Source organism: Dermacentor silvarum, chromosome 9, assembly GCF_013339745.2.
Source record: "Dermacentor silvarum isolate Dsil-2018 chromosome 9, BIME_Dsil_1.4, whole genome shotgun sequence".
Lineage (NCBI taxonomy): Eukaryota > Metazoa > Arthropoda > Arachnida > Ixodida > Ixodidae > Dermacentor > Dermacentor silvarum.
In genome coordinates, this window is record NC_051162.1 from 43,394,842 (window position 1) to 43,416,320 (window position 21,479).

Consider the following 21,479-nt stretch of genomic DNA (forward strand, 5'->3'; position numbering starts at 1 on the left):
CACCACGTAATTACTCGTCTCTTCGTTAAAGATCATAATTCCCGATCTCTCTGTGCCTTTTCATTGAAAGCGCTAGATTTGTCGCTAGATTGCGACATATATTCGCAAGTCTCTAAATTTATTGCATTGTGTGCTAGTACCACTACGTCGTCCGCATACATCACTCGAGGGACCTATGTTGCAACCTTTGCGCTTGTCGAATGTAGGATAAATCAAACCCACAGATCGCAATTCCCGATTTGTCTGTGCTAAACTTGCGGCCTGATTTGTCGCTGTGTTGCCACAGATATTCGCAAGTGTCTGTAAATCTCTTGTATTGTACGCTAGTTGCACTATGTCGTCCGCATGCATCAATCCAGGTATCTTCTGTTGCACTATTTGTCCGTTACGCATGTAGGCTAAATCAAACCCTAATTCCCTGCTTTCCAGTCATCTTTCTATCCCCTTAACATAAAGCGCGAACAATGGCGACAGAGGACATCATTGCTTCAGACCTTGGTGAATTCCCGCCACTTCATTACCTCCCCTGTGTCTTCTGTGGACCGAAATAAAGTTCACTCACTCACTCACTCACTCACTCACTCACTCACTCACTCACTCACTCACTCACTCACTCACTCACTCACTCACTCACTCACTCACTTACTCACTCACTCACTCACTCACTCACTCACTCACTCACTCACTCACTCACTCACTCACTCACTCACTCACTCACTCACTCACTCACTCACTCACTCACTCACTCACTCACTCACTCACTCACTTTATTACCTTTTTGACCTTTCCACACAACTTGTACTCGGTTGCCTCTACATATCTCAATCGGCAGCTCCGCGAAATCGTCTATGCCTTCATGCTTAAGAATATCCCATAATTCCCTGTCTAGGTTGTTATAGGCTCCTTTAATATCTAGAAATGCTATCGATAAAGGTCTATTCTGATCTACTGAAATCTCTATGCACTGAGTTAGTACAAACATACTGTCCTCTAAGCGTCTGCCTGGCCTAAACACATTCTGTAGTTCCCCCAGTGCATCATTTTTCTCCACCAACTTCGACAGTTCCAATTTTATGGCTTGCATTGGCATTCTATATATCGCCGACGTTTTTCAGATTTCTATGTAAGATGTCCCAGAAGAACACCTCGCTCCAGCAATCTAAAAACACGTGTTTAATGGTCTCTGGTTTTTCGCATAATAAACAGCTAGTACCGCACGGAACAAAAACCCCTATATTCTAACCATGTTTTAACGGGTAAGGTTCCTGTGTGTAGCTTAAAAAAAGGTTTTAACCCCTGGCGCAACGAGCATTCTTTTAACGCGTTTCAAAATATCTTTTCCTGGGCCTACACAGTATAATTCACGGTACAATGGCACAGCAAATAACACATCAACGAAGTCTTTGTACAGTTTCTTTGACACCTCGGTCAAATATTGCAAAGAAAAGCGTACCGATAAGAAACAGAAAGATGAAACTACTTCTTTTAGATATCCCCGTACTGGTTCGGCTCACACACCGAAGACACTACAAATTCTGGTAGCACTTTACCCAGCCTTAGTTGAATCATAGTTCTGAGAAACGTGTCATCTACATCTCGGAGAAAAACAAATCAACTGACGAGTTGTCTTACACACAGATGCACTAAACCAAAAAAGTGCGTGATGGTGCGTGATGGTGGCATCACGCACTCTTTTAAATAGATTTGTACGGCTCGTTTTTTCCCATACAGAGCTCCAAATAAAGACCGCGAACACTCTGTGCTTTTTTTGTACATTTAACCTGCTGCAATGTAAGACTTGCATACATAACATAGCTTGCTTACGAGAAATATGTCTCCAATTTTGTCGAAGTGCAGAAGGTGCAGACGTTTGTACAGGACTGGGTTCCAAGATTGGAACTTTTGTTGCACATGCCGAAATACTGATGACATGTAATCAGCAAACAGCTGATGGTTCACTGATATAAGATCCTGTTAGTCTGTTCTTCTGCGCTCGTAAGAGCTGTGACATGCGAGGCAATAAAGAAAAAAAAGCGTCCATGGCGTAATGGTTTCAATATCGGGCTTCACTGCTAGAGGTCCTGTGTTCGAATACTGATATCAGACAATTTTAATACTGCTCATTTTATTGTATGATTATTTATTGTATAATTATTGAATGAAACTCTATGCACGAGGCTACACTTGGGTTTGTATTTTATGGCTACACCGCGTTGGAGCCTCCGCTGCGCTGTGACTACCGAAGCGCTTCCTGTCGGCGCTCGTTAGTGTCACAATGCAATACTTCGCTTACCGTTCCTAGATGGCGGCGGCGGAGCCGATGTTACATTCGCGAAACTCGGCTTAAAACACTTTCGTGTTAAAAGCCCTTTTCCCGTTTCTTTTTCAGTGAACACAGACGGAAAACTTCCGACCTACTAGAGGCTAACAGCTTGGCTGTAAAACACCCCTGTGCCTTGCATTAGGTGCACGTTATAGAACCCCTGGTGGTGAAAATTAATCAGGAGTCCCCCACCACGGCGTGCCTCACAATCAGATCGCACGAACGCGGGGAAACGCGGACGGCGTCAGCAGCAGCTCTGCGGGTTGCGCGTTATCCGAAAGGGCGCGCCGCACAGAAAACACCTTCTCTTATCGCCTCTCCTCCTCGCGCCCAGCGCTGCCTCTCATTGGTCGCTTCCACACCCCAGCGGGCGCCCTCTCATTGGTCGCCTCCTCCCCTAGCACGCCTCTCCTCCTCAACTGGTCACACGACCTGCCCTCCCAGGGCGCAGCTCTAATCCTCTCCTGGCCACGTGACCTGCGTGATGCCGGGCAGACGGTGAAGGGTCGACTAAGAACAGCTCCGCTGTTAAAAGTTAGCGTGCGCATTCTTTTGGATAGTAGTTGCCGAACGCGTTCGTCGCCAAAATTCCTTGCGCATCTCTTATTTACTGTGTTGCCGTGCCACGCTTCTAGAAGGTTGAGGGATTTAACACGTTTGAATGCTGAATAAAAGAACCGCTTGCCCTGCAAGGTCCACCTTGATGGCCGAGGGGTCTCTGAAATATGCAGCACGTCTCTGGTCGTAAAGCGCCATTTTTGCCTTGGCGGCTGCCGAAAACTAGCGTGCAGCGTTGCCACAGAAGTGAGATCTCCATAATCTATTTATAGTCATTTCTTCCTCCTAACAGCTTCGCGGTGTACAAGTTAATAATGATGCTTATTGTTTCTTTGTACCGAGGCGTAACTGAGCAATTGCCGCAATAAAAACCAAAAAACACAAGAAAGGGAGACAAACACCTTTTCTTGTGTCTGTGTTTATTATTGCGCTAAGTTACATGCTCAGTCATGGAAAACCAACTAGTTCAACAATTAATTCGCCAAGGAGTAAGCTGTCAAGATTGATATCTTGCATGCCGCCTTTACGTCCTGCTAAGCAATACACACGCAGTGCCTGGTAATCTCGCGTATGCTTTAGAAGCACCAGCTAAACATTTGGAGAACTGTCAGCCATAATTTTAATAAAAGCAAGTATTTTGTCAGCAGCCTAAACCTCTTAACTGAGCGTCGCCTTGGTGAAGAAAATGGGGAAGTGCTGTTATAAGGCGCCCTATATACAACACTCATAAGTGGCGCGCATCGGCGTGACAATACGGTGCTGCTACATTGCTTCAATACTGCCATCCTGAGATGGTTTCTGCCGTGATTTGTTAGATTGTTAGAGTACAGACATACATTGAAGTAGCGCTTCACCGTAAACTAAACTAATGCATCGGCAATACAGTCGACGCCGAAGCAGGGAGCAACGTTCTATTGCGCACCACGCTGTGCTCGGAAAGCACATGGTGGTGCCTTAGCACAACTCGTAGCTTTTGCTGCACGAGAAGTTGATTCTGAGACCGAGTATAGATACAGTAGAGAACAAAAAGATAGGACATTTTGCAGTATTGAGTCCTGTGAGCTAAACTGTGAGCTAAATTTCGATGCTACAATATACGAGACCACTATAGCCCAGAGCGATAGCCTCTTGAACACGCACTGCCTGCTTAAGTAATTCACACTGCATAGTCCACCCACCATGTACATAATTTGTGTATTCAAAAAAAGTCTTACAAGGAAACCATAGTGTCAAACATATGAGGAAAATGCGTCCACGCTGGTGTGATAAATATTAATGATAAGTTGGGTGGTTGGGTAATGATAAGTTGGATAAGCCGCGAGCAAGAGGTTTGGAATGCTACTACAAGTTTGATATGTAACAGGATATGAAATGATGGGAGAACATAAAAAGAAGTCACACGCATCCAGTAGCACAAAACCTCACAAGGGGCAGCAGTCAGCATGATGAAATGAACAGTGTGGAAAGTGGAGCTTTATGGCACCGTCTGTAACCAAATGTTATCCGTCTCTGTGATGCAGTGAAAAGGACAGTAATGGATAACATTTTGTTGTAATATTTTGGAGGGGCAGGCCGATAAAGCTTTTGTTTAAAAAGACGTGTATATCTAGATAGTATTTTAATGCGGCCGCGGTTTCTTCTGGAAATACTGTATATATATACACAAGAGAGAAAAAATTTCCTACTCCTCGGCGCAGTTAAGAAATATTCAATACTGTGGAACAAAAAATAAAGTAAAGAAAAGATTTTGAAAACGCACTGAATAGAGCTAGTTAATCATCTTAGATCGACAGTCTTCACTCGGAACTCAGTATGGCATTTCTTGAGCAACAGGAGGGTTGCTTGGAGTTAAGAGAGGCTGCACGCCCCTTGTTTGAATTTCGTGCCAAATTTGAGTTACCTATGACGTCAGGCCAACGTCAACGTTCCGTGCTATTTTCGTACAACTAGGCCCTTTCTATACAAAAGAAAGTTGCAACAAATTATTAGCCTGATTGTTTGATTAATTCTGAATGCAATACAATCAATGATATACTGGTCTTAATGACTGAACGGAGGCAAATGCCTAAAAAAATGCATGAGGTCGCTGGAAAGATGTGCAGGAGATTGCGCAGTAGGTAACTTCCTTATTTGCATTTACGTCTTTCCCGGCTCACGATGCAGTCTCTCAGAGCTGTCTATTTGCAATGTCAGAGCCAATCGATCATTCGGAAGCAAGTTAATATCCCTGTTTAGTGTCCCTTTAATGATGTTCAATGATGAACGATCCTCGCCGCCAAGGTAAGCACGCTGTGCAGAGCTTGATATTATGATTGCTGGAGGGAATTATGGCGAACTATTTAGCCACATTGGGAAATCATGGATAGCGCGTGGTTTTTTCTACGATTTGTCATGGATTCGACGTGAAAGTGCATTGTTTCTCGTTTTATTGCTCTTGTTGAATTGTTTACGTATAGAGTTTATGCGAAATGTGTGCGATCGAGCAATTATTCTCCCGTTTCGTCTACAAGTTGCAGCTGTATGTGAAATAGTTGTTCCGCATAAGGCTTCGCAAATCAAGAGCAACTGCACTCCGAAACGCGAAAGAGTGTGACCTATATGGCCGCATTACTCGCGTAGGTGGTGCAGTGCTACCTGCATATTATGTACCAGGTGGAGTAGAGGGGGTTTACGTTCACGCTTAGCTTGGTTAATAGCATAATGTTAACGCGATAGCGTTAAGGGCCTCGTGTCGCAAAAAAGCTGGCGTCAGCGTCGGTGTCGGCGTTATAAGCATCGGCGTCTGGCGGAAATAATCATGCCGAACCACATCATCCCGAACCACACCGACCGGGCGGGCCCCTTCGCGCAGCGCGAGGCATTACTGAACAAAAATGGAGTTTCTCAAAGTAAAATCCGTCAGAAAAATCATAAAATACGATTTACCCACAACGTGCAGACGTGATAGCGTCGGATTGTCATTTGAATATACGATAAAAATTCTGATAAGCAGCCAGGGATCTTTGAATGCTATCGCGTTCCACTCTTAAAGGCGAAGCTTAAGCGTCCTCCGATTCTGATGGTGTTTCGCTGTACTTTGGTTCTAAGCAACATTGCGGGGAATGTTGAAAACCAAGCCTTTCTAAATTTTGATCGGGCCCCATGTCGCAGAAAATACGGTGTCGGCGTCAACGGCCTCCAATAACGCTATCGCGTTCCACTCTTAAAGGCGAAGCTTAAACGTGCTCCAAGTTTTCTCACTACTACATAACTTAATCAAGTAAGTTTCGGGTATGCTTGTCGCTGAATCAAGACGATGATTCAAAAGGAACACTCACCGTGCTTCATTATGGATAACGTTCTTTTTTTTTCTGTGTGTGTTCTCAACTTTGGAGAAGCCACGGAATGATCGAAATTAGGGGCGAATTTAAACTAATTGTTGCACAATAAATTCGCGACGAAAAAGTGAGCTTCCTACCCAATTATATGGTAATACCTAAGCTTCTGCGTCAGCGTAGTCTACCGTGACGTACGAAGATTGTAATCGCATTTTTCTAGTTGGTCACCGGTCTCCAGATCTCTTTTTTACTCTCCGAGCACCCGTTCTGTACTTCTTAGCACTCTAATAGACCGTCGGCTGTCTCTTCTATATATTACTTAACCTCCCAAGTCGACTTCTTCATAATCTGCATTTAATAATCATCGACACGTGCTTGATCTCTTCTTGATAAAGCTATCATTCGACGTGTCACCGGGACTTGTATCGTTTTCCGGTACGTCGCTCGTTGCTCAGTACTTACCTTGCTTCATCACTACCATGCTTAAAGGCCTGCTGAAACAAACCTTTAGGCAGCAGCGTAATCCAACACCAGCTTTGCATCTTATCGGAATTTTCTTTTAGATTTATGTCGCACTAACTATGGAAACATAGCATCTTCTCTTTCTGCTTTAAAACTTTGGAGTAGTCTTACATGGGTGCTGAAGTCCTCTCCATATTTATATTCACTTAAAGGTAATTTCAAGCATTATTTGCTACCATATATATTTACAAATATTCAGTTATTCATTTTAACTACTTCTCGGTATGTTGGGTTTGCTTCTGCATATTTTATGTGTTCTTGTCACCTCACAATATTCGCGTATGTTTATTTGCATTCATATTTTGTTTAGTTAACTGCTTTAGGATCATATTTTTTCTTTTTAACTGGTAACCAAGGGTCCTGGTGCAGCCGTCAACTTTCAGACCCTTGTCTGTATACTTGTATCTAACGAAATGTATCATGAATTAACAATTAACTGAAACTTAAACTAAAAAAATGCCTACTGTCAGCGATATAGTTTATGAGCACTCATGCACAAGTGGTTGCGGAACAAAAAAAAAATAGAAAAAAAGAACACAGCGGATTCCAACGATGCCTTCGACTCTGAAGCCAGTTACTCCGAAAGCAGCATTCTCCTACAGTGAAGACCGCCATTTTATTTTTGCTTGCCTGATTTTTCCACAAATAAGTGAGTTCACCCACTACAGGGAACTGGACATGAACCCATCAGTTATCGGGCGGTTTGTTAGGAGTAATGCGGTCACAGCTTGAGACGTCTACGAAGCGGTGTAACGGCGACGAAGGTGGTGTATGACGCTTGTCGAAGCAAGGATGGTGATGGTAAGTGTCTGCACCAAGAATTAGGACGCAGGCGTTGCTACATTTAGGGATTGTGTCCGTATTGTATCAAAGTGGTACATACACATTCTCGAAGCATGGCCAAGCACGGCCTGCGGTATTTACTCAATCGGTATGGCCTTTGGCACATACCGATTGAGTAAATCCAATAAAACAAAATGGCCGAAAGAAATCCGTCGATTATAATGCAATGTGTCATTAAGAGCCGACATTACGTGTTCAGGTCGTACGACGAAATTTATTTTTGTTAATAACGAACGACAGAGATGCGCCGACTTGCCGGTCAGCATACAAATGTTATGTAAGCCCGTTCACTGCATGGTACAAGCATTGGGCGCACACAAATATATTATTTTCGTATACATGTGCCTAGGAACATATCCGTCGAGATACTGACCCACCCAGCTGCAGCCAACAGCAGCAGCCACGCCAAACCCAGAACTGTAGGAAAGGAAGCTTAGCTGTAAAATTACAGTTACCAGCCCTGTAGCCTTACCAAGGTATATTAAGGCTTGGTCGCACTGAGACTGCGTTATTGTTTTCGTTGGACTCTCAAGCAGCATACCGCAACTACAGGCCAGTCGATGCCTACCATCTACTTTGGACGTGCCGTGGGACAATGACAATTCGCGAAAGTGAACTTAACAGTGAGAAACTCTTGAGTGATCGAGCTGGAGACTATGGACGATAGTAAATGGAAAACACGTCTTATAAATCACTACTGTAGTATCTCTGTGAAACAGTACTGCATGCTTATATTTAGTTTCATACTGACGTTATGCAGCGTGGCATACCAAGTGAATAAAAAAATTAAAACTACGCCAGCGGCAGGATTTTTTATCAAGCTCACCACATGCTACAATGACTACAAACTGTGCGGCGAAGTGGTGGCACGTAACTATGCCTAGTGTGGCGCAGGAGCCCAATTCAAAAAAAAAAAAAAATTATCTTGCCTAACGAAGAAGTCGAAGTGGCATATCATGACGGAAACAGAACGCCCAAGAGTAGGCCTATCTAATGGACCGTGTGTTCCACCTTTTTACGTAGACCACCTTATTGCGAACATCGTGGCTGAAGGAGCACGAAAATTCATACGTTTGCATACTTGTCGTGTTTCCTCATAAGCATTTTGCAATGTGATGGCGAAAGAAAATGTCTGCTCTTAATTAGAGCTCCAGGACGGTCGAGTGAAATAATTAATTACAAGTAATAAATATTTAGTACTTTGGCAGTAACAAAAAATAATCAGTCTGGCAGTTTATGTTCAATATTTGGGACCGTCGAGGATATTTTTCCAGTAGAAGTGGCCAGTAAGCACCGAAAAACACCAGAAAATGTCGTGCAACGTAAAACCCTAAAATAACCTTTTTTTGTTCATTTTCTCGCAGGATCACGTTTCCCATATTTGAGCAAACCTGTAAACCAGTCCACTGGACAATAGCTTTTTTTTTTCAGAAAAAATCTATTAGAAAATGACGCTAAGCAAAGTAGTAAATAGCTGTGATTTTTTACAAGATCTCTGATGGTCGAGCGACACCTCCGGAATGCTTCGCGTGAAATGACCCTTGACCAATAATTTCTCACTTGTCCAGTGCCAAGAAAAACCTCCGCCAGCTTGCCTAAACGCCAACGTCAGCTGCATCGACCGGAGGGCCTAATGAATGCGTTATCTCGAGCAGCGAAGCTCGGCGTTCTTCGTAAAAGAGAGACGTTCCTATTCGTATTTCATCACCTTCCTGGTCGCGCGTGCGCATTGGGTCGGGCGGTCGGTGCGCGAGGCGGGCTCATTGACGCGGCACAGATTCGCCGTGACGGGGCCAGCCTCCTATCGGCAGACGCATCAGTCAACCCTCGCTTTGCTGCCCGGGGTGAATCGGGCGCCCTTGAAACGGCACCGTCCCACGGATGTCTCTGTTTATTTATTCGCACTCTCGCAATCTTTTCGCTCAAATGCTTTGAAAGGTGGCTGGACGTCGCGTAACTTTTTTGGTTTTGTCATTGCAGAAAATTGCCCCGGGAATTGCGTGCACCACCGGAGGTACGGTGATGCAAAAGCTGCGCCGAGGTCATACGCGCGCCACGTTCTCTTTAGTTGTATGCACTGCGGTACGCGAGCGCCTGCTACAAAATGAATGGTGGTAGAAACGCACTTTACAGTGTAGTAAAAAAAGCCGCAGTTTCGTCCGAAAGGCGAAGCATCGACTGCGATAACAAACTACTTGACAGCTATCATAGGTGAACTAACTAAATTAGCAAGCATGATATCATGCGCGCTCAAGAAACATGAGCGCATCTCGCTCGATGACCGCGGAAACTCGCTGTCAAAACGCTGGATTCAGTAAGCGCGGAGGCAGCAGCAGCGAGCGAATTGACCTTCGTTACGCCGCTCACACCAACGCGAACTAATCCGCGAAAACATAGCGTAGGCCGGACTCTGTGCGCGCCGCAGGTGGCTTTCAAGATACAGCGCGCTGCGTGCAACACGCCCCCCCCCCCCCCCCCCCCCCCCCGGAGCGTTGCGCACGACGGAAGACGGCGCGCTTCCTTCCCGCTTTCCTCCCTTGCGCGCGCGAGATTGAGCCGCGATCGCTGGCTCACCCTCGCACGCTTTCACTCGCACATACAGCATACGCCGCGCGGCGATGATTTTATCACCCTTGGACTTTATACGGAACCTCACTGCGACAGCGACGCCCACGGCAGAAATGTGCCTGGAGTGTCCATATAATTTCTATCGCAATAAAATGAACGGCCGGAGAAATGCACTTTATAGTGCACTAAAAGTACTCTGGCACTGAGAGAAACGAAGAGTGAATGGTAGGGAGGTTAACCAAGGACGTTCCCGGTTGGCTACTCTACACTTGGGGAGGGGAAAGGGGAATAATAGATAAGGAGAAAAAAAATAGAGTCAGTCATTCGCAGAGACAGCCACAGAAGAATCTCCGCTGCCTCAAGCGTTCGTACAATCCAGTACTCTTCACGAACTGCAGAAGGGCTTTTGTGGCCTTTTGCATGCAAGAATGCATAGGCCATGGCCCAAGAATCTTTTCTTACGAGAGCGTTCTGTTATCTAACAGGTTGAGTTTAGCTTGGAGAATACGTCGTTGAATGTCAAAAGATGGACAGTGACACAGAAGCTGCTCGAGAGTCTCGTCGCGCCCGCACAAAGTGCACGCCGCACTGTCGGTCATCCCTATTAGGAACGAATAGGCGTTGGTAAATGCGACACCCAAACCACATGCGACACAGTAAAGTTGTTTCACGACGGGAGAGTCCAGGTGGTAGGCGAAGTCGCACTGAATTCTTTCAACTGCTATGCGCACAGGCAGCGGACCAGGAGGGCCATGCCTCCCCATGGCTTGCATAGGGGGCGTATCTCCTGTCCAGCCTGGAGGCTAAAAAAAAAAAAAAAACAACTTGCGGGAAACAACGTACACGAGAAAGAAGAAACGTCGACGTCGTCTTCTTGCTTGTGTTCACGTTGTGTTTTGCCCTGACCTTGTTGCTACCTGGGCAGTCGTCGGCCTTAATTCTCTACCACGTTGAACGAAAACCAACAAGAACGACAGCTTAGAAATCTCGTACTGTTAATTTCACCGTCATGATATCGGACCTTTCACTCGCGCATGCAGCATACGCCGCGCGGCGATGATTTTATCACCCTTGGACCCAGTGCTCATTTTCTGCTACGCTGCATCTCTCGTGTTCACATACCCTCTTGTGCCGTCGTCTGCACTGTCTGTCATGTTCGACGAAGTCGCCATCAGATGCACGGGTATCATTCGAATGTAGTCCTTTATTCTGGGAACAAACGACGTGTCACACAACAACTGTATCATGCTTGTTAGGCCGCTGTTGAACTGGGAGTTGCAGGAAAGGAAAGCAGGTGACACAGAGACGCCTGAATGACCAAAAAGACAATATTACCAGCCCGTGACAAATAACACCATCAGCAAGAAAAGCAATACTACTGCGCCATCTCAAACAATGCTAAGCCCTTTGTAATAATACAAGTCGTGATCACCGGCATTAGCAGCATCCATTCTATCTGTTATAAGTCACATCTGCTTCCTGTACTTTAGTCCATCGTTATCTACGCTGTGACCAAATTTATTCTCGCACTTTGCACAGCCTGTCGCACGACAGAAATGGGACCCCTGTTCACAAGAAGCTCTGATCGTTCGCAAAAGAAACTTTCAGCCAATCCCGATGATGCACATACCATTATTGAAGACGGACAGCCAATGGCAAAAAAAAAAAAAAATCTAACGAACGACGAGCTTTGTGAATTCGGCCCCTGTCCTTAGCCACTAAACAGTCGACATGAATGTCTGAACTACTTCCTGTCTCCCTTCATTTTATTTTTATCTCAAAGGTGTAACTTTCTCTTCCTTTCACTTCCTTCTATCTTTCAAAACCGTCTTTCTTCATCCTCCCGTTGAGAGTAGCAAACAATTATTCGCGCGCACTTTACCTATAGCTCCTTTCTTTATTAAGGTGAAAGCCTTGGCTGGCTCATGGGTCGAAAATTTGACGGTCCGACGTTATGACAACAAAATTCAATGGCACCAAAATTGGTGGTGCCACCATTGATAGTCGAACGCACGACCTTGGTGTTGATTAAGGCAAAGTTAATCAAGGCACAGTTAATTAAGATAGAGTTAAATAAGGCACTCAAACGCACGACCTTTGGTGGGAGTCGAAACCATGACCTTTGGTGTTAATGATGGCGAAGTTAAGTAAGGCACAGATAATTAAGGTAGAGTTAATTAAGGCACCTGAACCCGCGACCTTCGGTCGAAAAAGCAGTAATCAGAAGTAACAACGTATTTGAATGAGAATATCAAATAATTAAATTAATGTCTCGTGAGCGCGCAGGCTTTCGCCTTCATCCTTTTTGGCGTATGCTATAAAGTGACTGTCAACTTTTTTTCTGTTTGGTTCCTTCGTTCATCTAACCCGCCATGCCGATTCTAGGTTTTAAGTTCCTTCCACTTGACGCAGTGCGCACCCCATTACGCTGTCTTATTAGCTCATTCCGATCCGCGGGGTGCTCGTCCACTTCCTCGCCACGTCACCCAGGGTGTGCTTACGCCAATAGGACACAAACAGGCGCTGATCAAGGCATATAGTGCATACCCTGTCGAGAGACGCACCCTTCAAGCCGACGGGCACAGCATCCGAACTGCCCATGTGGCCGCATCACACGCCACGTACAACATTCCGAGCGTCCGGCGATGCTTGATCGAGACGTGGTTGGCCGCTTAGTATAAGGCAGGCAGGCGGGCAGCCCGCACAGGGTTGACCGGCCCTATCCTCATCCCGTATTCCGCACCACGTTCGCCACATCGCATATCCCACAGAGAGTACAGACGCCGCCCACGCCACCATCCTCTGGCTGCAGCCCCCGTAGATCACACACGCGGCCATCACCTTCAGACCAGCAGCAAAACTTCCCAAGGACGCCAGTGCGAGGGCAGGCTCGATCGCGCGCGCTGTACAAGCCGACGAGTTCTTTGTGTAAGCAAGATTGGGCCCCCTCATCCCGCGCTCTTCGCTCGTGGATTGCTGCTCGTTGGCGAGCTATTAAACATGTGCGAACGAATCGGCTGGCTCTGCGAGTGGGTGCGTGGCTCGCTTCGCGTCTGCGGATGATGGAAGACGCACTCTGTTTGTCCGGGCGAGCGCTAAAAGGGAACGGAAAGGAATATAACGAGTATGATGGATCCGATCGACTCGAGGAGGCTTGCTGTGACGTTAATTTGGACCACATCGGTTTTCGTAACACGCCAGCGTGTTTTTTTGCATTTCACCGCCATCGCAATGCGGCTGCCGCCAATCGAACCCTCGACCTCGTGCTCGGCGGCATGAACAGTTTATTGGTAAACAACGACGGCATTGTATTCTAAAGGAGCGTAGAACCCGCAGTGGTGATTTCTGGTAAACTTTCTCTTAACAAAGATTGGACTCGAACTAGCGGAAACTGTTGCAATTTGACGCTATACCAGCGTGTCGGTGTTATCATATTCGGTTGCGAAAGTTTCCTTCATGATGACTAGGGCCGAGCACCAGTTAAAAACATTATTCCGAATTATCAGAACCTTCTAACTGATTAAATAATGAGTTCATCGCATTTGTCGATTTACTCACGTAACTGAAAATAAAAATGAATAAATTTTGAGCATACACATTGAAGAAAAAACACGTGCTATGATAAATATATATATAAAGGGTGTCCCAACAATCATGCACCAAGATTTAAAAATATGAAAATGTCACGTAGCTGGCCAGAACCAATGTAATGTTGTTTGCCGTCGCTTGGAGATACTCACAGTGTTTTTGCATTCCGCTTAATTGTATAATTAGTCTTAATTTCTTAATCAACTTGTCAGTTATTACAATTACATGAAAGGTGTCAATGGAAAAATACTAGAGCAACATGAAATGCTCCCGATACAGCTTCCTGTTGATCAATACGTGCTACATAAAAGTTTTTTCCCGATTGTGCAAGAAGCCCGCGAATACACGCAAAATGCCTCGAGCGGCCAGTCGCGCGGTTAATCGTCTTAAAGGTGTACGAGAAGACGACAGGTTTCTCATGCTCAGTTTTATTATAAAACAATCTGTATTGTGTAAAAAACCACCCTGTATATAAATATCACTCACTCACTCACTCACTCACTCACTCACTCACTCACTCACTCACTCACTCACTCACTCACTCACTCACTCACTCACTCACTCACTCACTCACTCACTCACTCACTCACTCACTCACTCAGAGACAGATAGAAAATAAGAAGACAGCCAAGAAGTAGACATGTAGGGCTGGACTAACCTAAAGCTCGTATTCATTCCAAGAATACACCTACCATGAAACCACGAAGTCCAAGAGAGCCGGTGCGCAGCCGCCGCTACTTTCGTTTCCTACTGATTGTTTCTTACCTTATTTCCCCTCACACTTTGCTTCTACGTTTTTGCATACAGTTCAGTATGCAGGAAAATATTGCGAACAATGGTGAAAGGTCGATAGACGTGGACAGCCAGTAGCGGCTCCCGGTAGGCGTGTGTGTCCTCCGTGCCAAGGCCGCAGGTCAAGCCCTGGCGCCCGAGTCGAATGCGCTTAAGCGGGCCGCTGGCCCCATTTATCCACCGCCGGGCGTGCGCGCGATCTCGCCTCAGTCGTGCCTGGCCGCCTCTTAGCCATGACATCACTGTCGCGCGCTCCGTCAAAGCGGTTCCGTTTCTTATGACAAGCATGCGGGTGCCTGATAGGGGGGGGGGGGGGGGGGAGGACCCCGCAGGTGGAGGGTTGTCGCTGTCGGGTGGGCTCCCTTGTGCGTTATACGAGGAGAATGGCAGCAAACTTGAAAAAGGGGAAAAAAATCGAGAGGCAGACATAGACAAAGCGACAGGAAAACCTTCTTGTCCTTTTGTTTATGTCTGCCACTCGGTTTTCCCTTTTTAAATGCCAAGCATTTCTTGGCCAACAATTGCCACTTTGAGAGTTTGCGAGTATCTATCTATCTATCTATCTATCTATCTATCTATCTATCTATCTATCTATCTATCTATCTATCTATCTATCTACTATCTATCTATCTATCTATCTATCTATCTATCTATCTATCTATCTATCTATCTATCTAAATCTATGCTATCTCTATCTATCTATCTATCTCTATCTATCTATCTATCTATCTATCTATCTATCTATCTATCTATATCTATCTATCTATCTATCTATCTATCTATCTATCTATCTATCTATATCTATCTATCTATCTATCTATCTATCTATCTATGCACACTGCTTCGCATAACATCGATTGCCACAGGTCATGGGATCTGCCGCCTTTTTTTTTTTTCTTTAAGTGTGCTTAAATTCTTCTAGTATAACAATGTACCAACTAGAGCACTGCACGGGCCGATTTTTGCGGCTTTTGCGGTTTTTACATTGGGCGGCCCGCCCGAGCCCGATCAAAACATTTATGGCGACACCCGGGCCCGGCCCGGGCCCGGAAATAATCTACGTTACCCGCCCGGCCCGGCCCGCCACCCCTTTACCTTAAGCCCGAGCCCGACCCGAGCCCGACTCGAAACCGGCCCGAACCCGGCCCGAGGCGAAAAAATACATGTTTTCCAGAGTTGAGAAGCCCGAGAATAACTCGCAGAAAGCACGAGCCCGGCCCGGGCCCGCGTCAGAAAAACCCGAGCCCGGCCCGGGCCCGGGTCAAAAAGCACACGCCGTGCCCGAGCCTGGCCCGAGCCCGTGAAAAAAACTACTCTACCCGGCCCGGCCGGCCCACGGGCCGGGCGGGCTCGGGCTTTCGGGTAAGCCCGAGCCCGTGCAGTGCTCTAGTACCAACTACCCCAACAAGCCACTCTCATGATCTCTTGAGCGTAACCTGTGTGTGCCAAGAGCGGAACCTCATTGTATGACGGATGATTTATTGGGAGTATTGGCAAACAAGTATGCAGTATGTCCACTGACTTATCCGCAACGTGAAATTGTTCGCATGAATGACGGTGATGATTTGGTGAAGTGAAACCTTTCACCTGTTTGGGTAGCTCGCGGCCAATTCTGTCTCCCTCAGATTTTCCTAGCCGTTTCCGGTGGCTCGCGGCTTCGGCTTTGCCCCGCGAACACGAAGTCGTGCGTTCGTATCCTTGTCGCGGCACGGCTGCATTGCGAAGGCGGAACGCGAAAACGCCTATGTACGGTGCATTGGGGGGGATGGGGGGGGGGGGGGGGGGCGTTATGGAAACCAAGGTGATCACGATTATTATGAAGCTTCCCACTACAGCTTCCTCTCGTAGTTGTACTGCGCAATTTTAATGACGTTGAGCCCCCAGAATTGCAGAAAAATATATTACGTCCCTTTTGCTTCATTCCCCACAGTGCTGTTCGATGTTAAAAATGTCAGCCGCGAGCTTTTGGCAGGTTACACTGTACTGAGCGGGCCTTTCTTTCAGTCAGTCAGTCTCTCTCTCTCTTGTAGCCAAACGTGTAACCGATGAGTGTGTCAACCATTTTTGTTAACTTTGTTTTCAAACTATGCGGCATCAACTTCGATCTTCACAAAGGGTGCGATTGTCAATCAAAATGTGTTTGCGCGTACAATAGTGTTTTTATTTGCACAGCGGCCATGAACTTCGATTACCGCTGGAACGTATTTGTACGATTTTTTATAGTTAGGTTTTTGTGTGTCTCGTTTGTCATTACGTGTCTCGGTTGCAATTCGCCTGCAATTTCGTTTCTTTTTGTAGACATACGTTTATGCGGATGCGTGTTATACGGTGAAGGTGTAGCCTTAGTTTCTTAACTGCGGTTTCCGATAGCTGCCTCTGCTATCCTACCTTCTCGTTGGTTTGCATTCGCTAAAATATACAGCAACGGCAAGGTTCGGTAGCAACCTGGCTTTAGCAAGCAAATTCCACTTCCGGCTAAGTAAGGTTGCTTACGAATGTACCAGATGCGTTATTGGAGGCCGACCAACACAGTACTACAAATGAAGAAGGCCCCACCTGTATACCGCAATCCTCAGTGTATTCTTCACACCGATAGCTTCATGCTGCGAATGGCCGCGATCGTGCGTCCGTGCCCTCTGACAGAATCTCGCTCTACTTTCTTCTTATCTTTCCAGCCTCCGCAAGTCCGCGGTGTAAGTAGGGTAGCAAACCGCATTCTTTTTTTCAGTTAGCCTCCCTGCATTCTTTTTCCGTTCATCTCTTTCTGAATGGTTTCATCGTCGCAAACATTTGCCCTTTTGCCTTTGCTTAACCCTTTCACTTGCCGAGAGTTTAGTTTAGTGAAAGAAGAGATCAGATTTTGCACAACACGGCTCGTCACCGTTGCCAGGCGTATCCGCAACTGTCTGCAGTACAATTCTGTACGTGTTAGAGTGACACCGCACATTACTTTCCACCTTTTCCCTTCTTTTAAAGTGAACCCCCAGGGCTTTATAAGTATGCTGGGGACACGTGACCACTCGGAGACAGGATATCGTTCATTTCACTGCACAGAGAGCTACGTATAGCGAGTAATACACGGTAAACAGTAGAGCTTGTTCGAGAGACAGAGAGAGAGGCCAGACGTAGCTTCCGTCCATTCGAACGCAAATGGCGCGGAGTGTCTTAGCCAAGCAAGAGAATGGAGGCCGCGAGAACAAAAAAGAAAGTGCTTGGTTCTTTGCCCAACGGCGTCCTCTGTCGACTACACAAGCGAGAAGCGGTCCAGCTGTCGTGAGCTCGCTGGGAAAAGTGCAGCTGTTCACGCCGCTTCCGATCTTCGAAGCGTAACTGCGACTAAACGCATTATCATCTTCAAAGCGGCGGAAGAAACAGCGACTGCGATTCGACACCGCGACCGTCCTCCTCCATTTCTTCTAAAATGTATTTTCGCAGTGCTGCGCGATTGTGTTCCTACACCGGCGGTCGCTCGAGCTGTGTACGGTCGGTCGCTCCCAAGGCCGCTCGATCAAGGCCGCTGCTTTCAGCTCATCGGGCGGCCACCGATTAGCGGCGCTCAGTCTGATGCGCACGGAACACCCCTTCTCCACCTTAAACCCCTTTCCCAAACCTCGTCTCCATTCTGTTGGCTTTGACGAAGAGGTGGAAGCCCCCTCTCGTTCGACGCGCAGCTTTCCTCTCGCAATCGTTTTCTATCTGCAGCCCGCTACGCCTTCCGGGCTCGGAGCCCGCACTCCTGGAACGAACCCAAAAGCTGCTCGCCTCCCATAAACGGCGCGGGGTATAGGTTCGCGCCCAAAGTGTTGTGCCGCCGTGACCGAATACGCTTTTTTTCACGGTTGGGGTGACCGGAGGTAGAGGAGGAGGAGGAGGAGGAAGTCTTTGTTGCGTGAGCGCGGAGCGATCAAGTTGACAAATGGGCGACGGAGTGCTAATGCTAGGGGGGGGAGAGACAAGAAATCAAGCGTTTGGATGAAGCTCGTCGCTGTTATAGTGTGTACTCCGCCGGTGCCAAAATTCGGCGCGATGTTTGCGAAAGCGCCTTTTCGCGCGCCTTTAAATACACACCTTGAACACGTTTGTACACCCCCCCCCCCCTTCCCCGAAAGAATTTACTGAAGGAGAAGAGCGCAGCGCCTGTGAATGAATATTCAGCATCACCCTCGAGTTTCGGCGGTTCCGGAGAAGAAAGATAATTGGAACAGGAACCGCCACCGCTGCTCTGCATAGGCTAACCTCGAGTTCAATGGATCGCATAACTATACGAGTATAGTTAACGCCCATCCGGCGTATAAAGTTTGTTTTTACCTTGAACCACATGGTGTACAGATCACAGACAATACATGTTTCGCCATCTCTTTAATCAAAATATATTTAGAAGAAAACCTGTTCTCTGCTACCTCCCCCCACACACTTAATGCCTTGGGCGATGTAGGTAAAACGTAAGAAACTAAGTCCTTGTGAGTCCCACCAGCGATTCTAAAGCTGTCCTTGCAACAGCCTTGACCATTGTAGATAATGATGGGCGTGCATCATCCGTCTACGCAGTGCGCAGCACAGGAATCGCAGTAAGAAGTCATTTGTTACAGCGGCGCCCTAAACGCCAGCGCCGAGCGCTTGCACACCACATCTTCGAGCAAGCATTTATCACGCACAGAACATATCCTCCTTTCCACCGCTTAACTATTCTTCTGGCTATGCGGCAAGCAGCGCATCTGCCGCCAACTACGAAATGTCCGAAATGTTCTTTGAAGAGAACTTGAAATTTCGTCCACGCCTTGGGTTGTAGTACTACTTCTGCTTCTAACGCTGCGAGCGTGAAGCCTTGCATGTTTCGGCGCGCCACATTAATCAGAACCGTGTGTCTTACCTCGTGCGGTCCCTGCTTGTAACAGTGGTCACGTATTCTAAGTACTGACACTCATGAATATATACGTCTTACGCGAGTCCGCCGTTCTCTGGTTATTATTTACTCACTTCCGGCCATTGTTTGAAACCAAACCATTGTTCGAACCTCTCTAATACGCTCTTGCAGAGGCACCTTCGTAGATTTTATTGGATGAAATAAGAACAAGAGTGCATAAACGACTTATCCCATTAGTTCTTCTGACTACACGATGCACCCTTGTATAGGCAGATCTCTTACGACGTTTGATGAACTGCCTTAATGACAGCCTATCATTCTAGTTTCGTCGCTTATTGTCTATAGCACACTCTCTTCACGCTTGAAAACATCTCACACCCTTTCTTACACCTGGAAGAGCTAAAGCGTTCCACCACTATAACTCGCCCTTGACTGTGTGGTCGTTGCTGGTGTGCGACACAAACACGTCAATTGGTGCAGACAGGTTGACACAGCACCGATACCCTGATTCATGACTCCGACCGTGGCGGCTCGGAACAATAATCGTTCATAAATGGTTTCGGTCTCTGATTGCGAAATGCTGAGTTTCGAAACAAGGAATATTAAAAAGGATGCGCGGTACCTCGAGCCAAACGTATTCGCCGCGCGCAGGAAATTAAAAATATACACTATGCAATCGTCCCAAGTGTTACGAGTTAAAATATCGCGAATATCTGGCTCAGGCTAAGAAAGATGTCAGAAAGACTCCGCCCCAAAAGGTTTTGTTTCCTGTGAAAAAAAAAAAGTTGACGACGAAATAATTGCTTCCCTTCAAGTTGACATTTCGTATCTTCGTCGTCAGTTCGTGTGACGTGCGCTGTTCATTCTCAATAAGGATTAGCTATTCGGTGTCCATGCCTTGGCTCATAGTCTCACTGCCGGCACATAGTCGGCTAGTACTGGTACTAGCCGTGGTGTGGGAAGTCTGAGAGTTCAGCCACGCTCTCCTCTAGCTCAATTTCGTTTATGTCTAGGAGGTCGGTCTTGAAGCACTGTAGAAGACACATTTTCTTAAGAAGAGCAACTAAGCATCATGCAGGGTACTTTAGTAAGGCTCGACCGTGAGAGCACTCTTGAGACTTGAATTCGCGCGCTGAAGCCAGCGGGCCAGTCGCTACGGAGGCCAGACCCATGAGCAAGCGTCCCGCTTTGTATGTATTGTACTTGGTGAAAAAACCCTATTTAAGCCGTCAAACAGTACGTAATACTTTGAAACCAGACCACTCTCCTATAGCATTAATTGTCCTGCCATGAATCTGCACGAACCGATGAATCTCGGTTGATTCATCCGACTTCACGCACGCGGTGTCGCAAGCTGTGGGCTCAGATGAAACAGAGACGCCGGCGCCCTAACACGCGCGCAGCGGAGCAAGCTGACGTCACTGGTTGCACAAGTTAAGTCGAACAGACCAGCGGGAGCGATGTTCTGAAGAAAGAGCCGCGCCCCATGTCGTGTTTCTCCTACACGACAAGCTGCCCGCTGCGGCGACTTCGCGGCAAACACGAGGACGGGGCGGCACGATTGCGCCCCGCCGGTGTTGTACGCTTCGCTCGACGAGGCTCGCCTTGGCCCCCGGCGGGGGTTCCCTGTGCGCGAGGCGCCCCCGCGACGGACCTGCCACCGGCCGTCAAAACGCGCGAAACCGGCGTACACCGAGCGGCGCGACCGGAGCGTGGAAGGCGGTGGAGGTGGTTACTCGGGCCGCTCGTTCTTTTGGGCGTCCGTTAGTCTGTGTGCTCGAGGAGATTTCTCGCGGTTGAGAATTTGATCGAAAGTCCTCATTAACTTCTAACGCCCAAACGAAATTCCACATCAAGGAAAATTAAAAGGAGTTGTACCTTTTATGTCTCCCGTGTGCCGTGCATTGGGAACACGTGAAGATCCCCCGGTCGTCAAAATTTAACGGAGTTCCCCACTACGGCGTTTCCCATAATCAAATCGTGGTTTTGGCACGTAAAGTCGCGGAATTAATAATTAATTCACCTTTTATTTCTGACCATGCAGAGTATATTTGTAGAAATAACCAACTGAAATGTTATTTGAGTTTAATTTATTTAGTAAAGT

The 21,479-nt window shown here is 47.0% G+C and overlaps 1 protein-coding gene across 1 annotated transcript in view; it reads left to right on the forward strand.

Annotated features, from left to right (window-relative positions):
• The window catches only part of LOC119465218 (uncharacterized), a 165,115-nt gene that overhangs the window by 6,874 nt on the left and 136,762 nt on the right, over nucleotides 1-21,479 (forward strand). The window lies entirely within an intron of this gene.